Source organism: Urocampus carinirostris, chromosome 12 (genome assembly GCF_059441175.1).
Source record: "Urocampus carinirostris isolate Australia breed hairy pipefish chromosome 12, RoL_Ucar_1.0, whole genome shotgun sequence".
NCBI classification, from domain to species: domain Eukaryota; kingdom Metazoa; phylum Chordata; class Actinopteri; order Syngnathiformes; family Syngnathidae; genus Urocampus; species Urocampus carinirostris.
Genome location: NC_142360.1, coordinates 3,139,739 through 3,147,307, shown reverse-complemented (window position 1 = coordinate 3,147,307; position 7,569 = coordinate 3,139,739).

The window sequence follows — 7,569 nt, the reverse complement described above, 5'->3', positions numbered from 1 at the left end:
AACAATGACAATTAAGGTATATTCTTCAATTCTTCTTCTTCCTCTAACTGTGTTCCTGGCCTATTTAAATAATCAGAATTTTTTTGAGCAACAACTGCAGAAAATTTAAATTGTGCCTGTCAGCCGTCAGTGTCGGTAATCCACACAGTCGTGTTGCTGTCACTCAAAGGGCGAGATTTGCCACAGCGTGAAACCTCGGCTTATTTATTTCAAGTACGCCCCGCTGGCTTTGTTAAATCAAAAGAATCCATACCCTAAAAAAAATGATAAAAAAACAAAGGACAATTTCATCAAAGCAGGTAGAAAATAGGTTCAGCTTTATCCTTTTCGATCTGACACAAAAAAATATACATTTTAACCCTCCTCTTGTGTTAGGGTCGCTACCCGACCCGCTTTGGATTTCAAATTCATACAAACACTTACATATATATATTTTTTTTTTTTATCAAAGCTTCTTGACTTTCTCAAGTCAGTTCTCATGTCTATTTTTACAAAATAAAGTCAAAAACCCTAACCCTGACCCTGACCCTGACTCTGACTGTGACCCTCAATCTGACTACGACTCCGACCCTGACCCTGACCCTGACCCTAACCTTACCCTAAACCATAACCATAACCATAACCATAACCATAACATAACCCTAACCCTAACCCCAACCCTAAACCTTACCCAAATCCTAACCCTGACCCTGATAAATTGCTGTTTTTAAATTGGATTTAAGTCACAAGGACAGTAACCCCCAAACTGGAAGAGTGGCTCCAACAGATTTAAGGAGCAACATCTGGAACCTCAGTCTGGAAGAGCAGAGTCCTAGGTGTCAAGACCAGAACGGAAACAGGACCCAATAGCGTAACGTTTACCACACGTTTTATCAAAGGAAAGAGGAAGAGCTGCGCACACGTTCCGGTGTTCGCTGGACGCGGGAAGCAAGTCGCTCTCGTACTCGGATTGTGATCCGAACGCGGAAGTGGATCTTCCATAGAGAGCGATGGCGGTGTCAGGGACAGGAAAACTGGTCGTTAGCCGGGACTGAGAGAGCAAGGAGTGGTTAGGGTCGGAAATGAGTCATAGCCTGAGACAAACGGGAGAAAAAAACGAGACAGGTGGTAGTCAGGGTCGAAAAAGGCTTGCCTTGTATACACAGAGGTTCGCAGACTGACTGACAACAGGGGATTGACAGGACTGGGTCTAAATAGGGACAGGGAGCCAATCAGAGCCCGCAGTGGTTGGCGCCAAATGAGCGGGCACAGGAGATTCACATCGGTAATCATGACACTAGGAAAAGCTAAGTGCAGAACCTGAAGTCTGAGGATGATGCCTGTCTTTCAATTCCGATAAATATGCTACTGTATATACTGTAGGCAGTATATATGTATATAGTTAGTAATGTATTATGTAAGCTTAGGGATTGAACGGAGAACAAAGATGACTCGTGCTGAGATAACAAATCGAGTTAAGAGGAAGTTCACACATTCGGGTAACTCCACTGTACATCCGGCCACTATATTAAGCTTTAGAAGTTCCGACACATCTACGGAAAAAGGCCGAGCGGGAATTCGATGCGAGAGCAAGGAAATTGGGTGCGGCAGATGAAAGTCTCATCCAGTCGACTTTGCTTTGAAATGTGGAAAGTGGAGCTGCGGCACCAGCCCCGACTGACACAAGCCAATTACAGTCCAAAAAGACATCCTCCATGGTGGGAACAGATCCCAGCAACGATTCATGAAAAAACACCGAGAAAAACTGGGGCGCGTAACAAAAAAATGCTGACGTGGGTGGAGTCTTTAGGGAGTGTGAAGTAATGCGGGGACTCGGTTTGTACATGGGAAAAAAGAAATTGGAGAAAATATTACTGGCAGTTTTGAATGACACTGAAAAATAGTATCCACTGTTTTGCCCAAAAATTGGGTTGTTTTCTGACGGAAACTAACCTATTTTTCTATGGCACAAAACAATTTGTGTTCTATGCAGCAAACTAACCAGTTCTCTTCAGCCTTAACTTACGGTATATACTCACGTAAAAGCCAGCCCCCTAAAACTGCTTTAAAATAGCCACATACCAAATATAAATACCCAAAATATGAACAAAATGTTTACTTTAAAGGCACATTATGTAATATTTGACCATCAGATGGCACTGTATTTTCAAATGCATCCAGATAACCCAGCCCCCTAAAACTGCTTTAAAACAGCCATGCACCAGATATAAATAACCAAAATATCAATAAAATTTTTACTTTAAAGGCACATTGTGTGATATTTGACCTCTAGATGGCACTGTATTTTAAAATGCATTCATAGAAGCCAGACCCCTAAAACTGCTTTAAAATAGCCATCTAAAAGGGGTCTTAGGGGGCGGCAGAAGTCAAAGTCAGAAGTTTAAACATAGTGCACTTGTGAAACCGCAAAGTACTGGGTCTTTTTTCAAGGTTTTGTAGTGAGTAATGGAGTGCTGGCCAACCACAATTGTTACTGTTCGAGTTTTAAAAGCGCCAACCAATCAGAGGCAAGTTTTAATTATAGCACAAGCCAATAAACCTGATTCAAAGTTTGCAAGCACCACACTATGCCACACCCAGCGTGTGAGCTCATTGAATGTCATGGCGAACTCCGTAAACATAGTCCAAGAGTCAACAAAAGTGAAGGAAACGAAGCTTGCACCGAAGAAGGGCAGTACATCACTTGTTTGGACCTTTTTTGGTGTTGACGAAGCGGACGTGGAACAGAAGAAAACGCCCATTGCAGAATTTACTTTCGCATAGTCGCTAGGTCCAGAGGAAACAGAAGTAATCTGTACCAGCCCCTTAAAAAATATCACGGCATATAAAAAGGATTACAAGTAAAAGACGGAGAAGATGCATCACAATTGAATTGGGAGGAATGCACTGGGGAGTCAAGGGGGCGTCAGCCTGCAAAAGTTTGCCTTAAAGGCACAGAGTGTGACATTTGAACACTAGATGGCACTGTATTATCAAATGCAAACAAAAAACAGTGACAGAAGAGCACATTTTAGCAGCAGGATGCCAGAAAAACATGGCGGTGACTGAAAACTAACCTGTTCTCCTCGGCCTAAAACCATGGAATATATAGCGTATAAGCAAGCCCTTTACAACTACTTTGAAATAGCCACATACCAGATACAAATACCAGTACCCAAAATATGAATAAAACATTTACCTTAAAGGCATATCGTGCAATAATTCACCACGAGCTGGCACTGTATTTTCAAATGCAAACAAAAACAGTGCCAAATGACAACAGGGGAGCAGCAGGATGCCAGAAAAACTTGGCGGTAACTTTTAGGTATTGATTCTGCTATGTATAAGGAATACATATTTCTCAACCTATGAATAGTTGTAAAAAGCAACGTTGGCATAATAGTTCATGTATTTTTCCCCAATATTCAAAATATTGTTTGTTCTACTGAACGAAGGTTTTTTTGTACCACTGGGAGGCGCTCAATATTACACAATGTCCCTTTAGAGGTGGGGGTGTCTCGTTTGAAGTGTCCTTAAAACATTGAAAGTTAAATATTTTCTTTATTAGGGATGTAGTAACAATTCCCAACTGTGTTCAAAGAGCCCTTATGCTTTATTTTTTCTTTTGCCTATCTGCTTTTATCTTACTTTCATCAGGGCTGCTCGAGGAGGAACACATTCGGTTCCAGGAAAGGGGGCCATGGGCAGTGCTAAAGAGGGACGTCATGCTCGTCCCAGCACGTTTTTTATTTATTTTTTATTTTTATTTGTCTGTGTGGAAATGGTGAAAGTAAGAAAAGGCCTGCCTCTAGTGAAGTCCCTACACTAAGCCAAACTCCCTCGAAAATGCAAAAAGAAGAGTTTATTCAAGCTTGTTTAAGAATGCATGTACTTGCATGTGCATCATGGAAAAAGCTGCCTTAGGCTGCACTCATGACTTCAAGTAAGGAGAGTAACAACGTTTCTGTCAAGGCCAGAACAGAGTCCCTCCCGGATGACTGAGCTTCTCACCTTATCTCTAAGGGAGAACCCAGACACCCTGCGGAGGAAACTCATTTCGGCCGCTTGTATCCGGGATCGTGTTCTTTCGGTCATGACCCAAAGTTCATGACCATATGTGAGGGTAGGAACGTAGATCGACCGGTAGATCGAGAGCTTTGCCTTTCGGCTCAGTCCACGACGGACCGGTACAGGGTCCGAATGACGGCAGACGCTGCACCGACCCGTCTGTCGATCTCCCGTTCCATTCTACCCTCACTCGTGAACAAGACCCAAAGATACTTGAACTCCTCCACTTGGGGCAAGATCTCTTCCCCATGCCACCCTTTTCTAACTGAGTACCATGGTCTCGGACTTGGAGGTGCTGATCCTCAACCCGGCCGCTTCACACTCGGCTGTGAATCGCTCCAGCGAGAGCTGAAGATCACGGCCTGAGGAAGCCAACAGCACCACGTCATCTGCAAAAAGCAGTGAAGCAATGCTGAGGCCCCCAAACCAGACTCCATCCCCACCAAGGCTGCGCCTAGAAATTCTGTCCATAAAAGTTATGAACAGAATTGATGACAAAGGGCAGCCCTGGCGGAGTCCAACCCTCACCGGGAACGAATCCGACTTACTGCTGGCAATGCGGACCAGACTTTGGCACCGGGCATACAGGGACCGCACAGCCCGGTCTATTCGACTATATACACACTATTATTGTCTTATTTGACACTGAAAACTCTGTCTCTGTCAAAAACCAGAACAGGATCACGGAAATGAAACTGGAAACCGATATCAAAACAGGAAAAAAATAAACGGGAACAATACCGGACAGAAAATGCCAACAGGAAACAGGACCGAGTCAAAACCCACGTTTTGCGGGGCAGAGGTTCATTGACGGACTGACGAAGAAAGAATGAGAGCACTGAGCTTAAACAGACAGAAAGCCAATCGGTCAATGAGCCGCAGCTGGTGCCACACGGGCGGGGCCAATTGGGCGCCATGGCAACCGTGACGGTTTCTATAGTCCTGTTAATGCTGACCACCAATAAGCCAAAAATGTATATTAAAAAATAAAATAAAAAATATCAATTAGCATTTTAATACAATGCCTCCGACTTCCAAGAAATTCATACGAAATGCTCGAAAAATCGATATTTTATTTGTTCTAATTCCGTAAAAAGAACAGTTTGCCGTTGAAAATAAATAAATGAATGAATAAATAAAGTGCGTGACCTATTTGCGATGTCCGGAAAGAAAATCTATTTTTCAATGGCAAAGACCGCTACTTGAATTATCCGCAAATATCCCTCGAAGCAGCACAACAAAACGCTGTGGCAGTTGCCAAGGTTACAATCCTTGGTTACAATGTTTCACGTGAGCAACAAAAATGAGTGTTGTGTGTCTGCTGGAGAGGGCATAATAGTCAATATTTTCTTTCTGTTCGGTTTAATGAAGTGTCATTTTGTTGTGGCAAATGAATGGAAGTCGGTCAATAGGGGGGTGGGGGGCTAATCATATGCTGTGGTCCCAATCAATTCAACAATACAGCCCACTAAACAGCGGGTATGTGCTCGACTTTTCATGTCTTAAGAGCAAAAGTTTGACCCAATAGGTTTAATTATGTCCCACATTAATTTGACAAATTTCAATACGAGGTCATCTGGTACTGAGGAGAAATTGGAATAATAACAAAAGTGGACTGGGGCATCATTGACTTATAATAATTACGATTTGAGGTCAAGAGTGAGTCAAAAATTAGACCGCCAAAATAAACGTGGGCAACAAAGATACAGACGCTGCCCGACCTACGGACGGTTATTCTTAAGTTGAATTTGTTCGTAAGTTGCTTCATTGCTATATTTTGTATGTTTAAGGTTTATATAAGTATGTTTAAGGCTTGTATAAGTAACCTGTAAGGGTTTGCACTAAAAAATAAACATGTCATAAAATAATATGCTCTATAAAGATAAATAAAGTTGAGTTTAACTTACTTTTGGAAGATGAGCTTCAAGAGTTAGGCGACTTCCTCCTCCGTGGTAAAAAGTGGCAGCAAAAAAAGTTTTCCGACCAATTTATCAACCGCATAGAGCTAGGGGTGACCAACCCGGTCCTCAAGAGCCGCATGTCCTGCATGTTTTTGGAGTTTCTCGGTTCAAATACAGGTGATCCCAATCACCTGGGTCATTATCAAGCTCCCGCACAGCTTGCAAACAATCATAAAATTTGCATCACCTGAGAAACCTCCAAAACATGCAGGACATGCGGCTCTTGAGGACCGGGTTGGCCACCCCTGGTAGAGCTTTCTTATTCCACTTTTGTTTCAACACAAACGGCTCGCCTTTTCTTAACACTTTACACCAACCATATTGAATGGATCCACGAGATATTAAACAATAAAAACGTCAAAGTTCTTAGCACGCTAGCGATACAGTACACAATGTTATGATTACTCACGAACCAGGAAGTAAAGGCCGGATTTCCTCTTGCTGGGTTAGCTCTCACAGCGCCACACGCCGGTAGGGACGGAAAGAAACACTACAGTACAGTCCTGTACTTGGAAAAAAGTGGAAAATACAAAATCTAACTTACTGCAAGTCCGGGTTAGGGTTAGGGTTTTTTCGACATCCCGAAAAAATTTTTTGTATCTACCGTTTTGCGTAAGTCCATCAATAAGTTGGGTAGAAATATAGATGGGTGGATGGACGAGTGTGTTGGGTAGATAGATGGATGGATGAATGAGTTGGGATGATTGATAGATGGATGAATAAGTTGGGTGGATATACAGATGGATGGATGAATGAGTTGGAAAGATAGATAGATAGATAGATAGATAGATAGATAGATCGATAGATCGATAGATAGATAGATAGATAGATCGATAGATCGATAGATCGATAGATCGATAGATAGATAGATCGATAGATAGATAGATAGATAGATAGATAGATAGATAGATAGATAGATAGATAGATAGATAGATAGATAGATAGATAGATAGATAGATAGATAGATAGATAGATAGATAGATAGATAGATAGATAGATAGATAGATAGATAGCTACATAGCTGTCAGGCACCAGCTCGGTAGCCTAGATGGTAGGGCGCCCGCTCTGAGACTGGGAGGTCGCTGGTTCAAGCCTCGGCCGAGTCATACTTAAGACTTGCAACATTGGTACTCATTGCCTCCCTGCTTGGCTCTCAGCATTAAGGGTTGGAATTGGGTTTGGTCACCTAATGACTAAAATGGCTCGACCCTGTTTGGCTGCGGCTGCATCGGCTCGCTACAGTTTAACTGTACGGGTCAGGTGTATCGACATTTCGATCTGTGTGCATTGTTACAAAGAATGACAATAAAAGTAAATTCTTTTGCTATTCTAGGTAGATAGATCCTGTAGATACGACATAACAATAACTTAATAATAACCCTTCCTGTCAAGACCAGAATGGAGACAGGACCCACTTGCGTTGCGTTTCTCACAAGTTTTATTGGAAGAAAGAGAAAGGGTTGCGCCCACGATCCGGTGATTACTGGACGCGGGAAGCAGGTCGCTCTGATACTCGGATTGTGCTCCGAACGTGGAAGTGGATCTTCCGTGGCGAGTGATG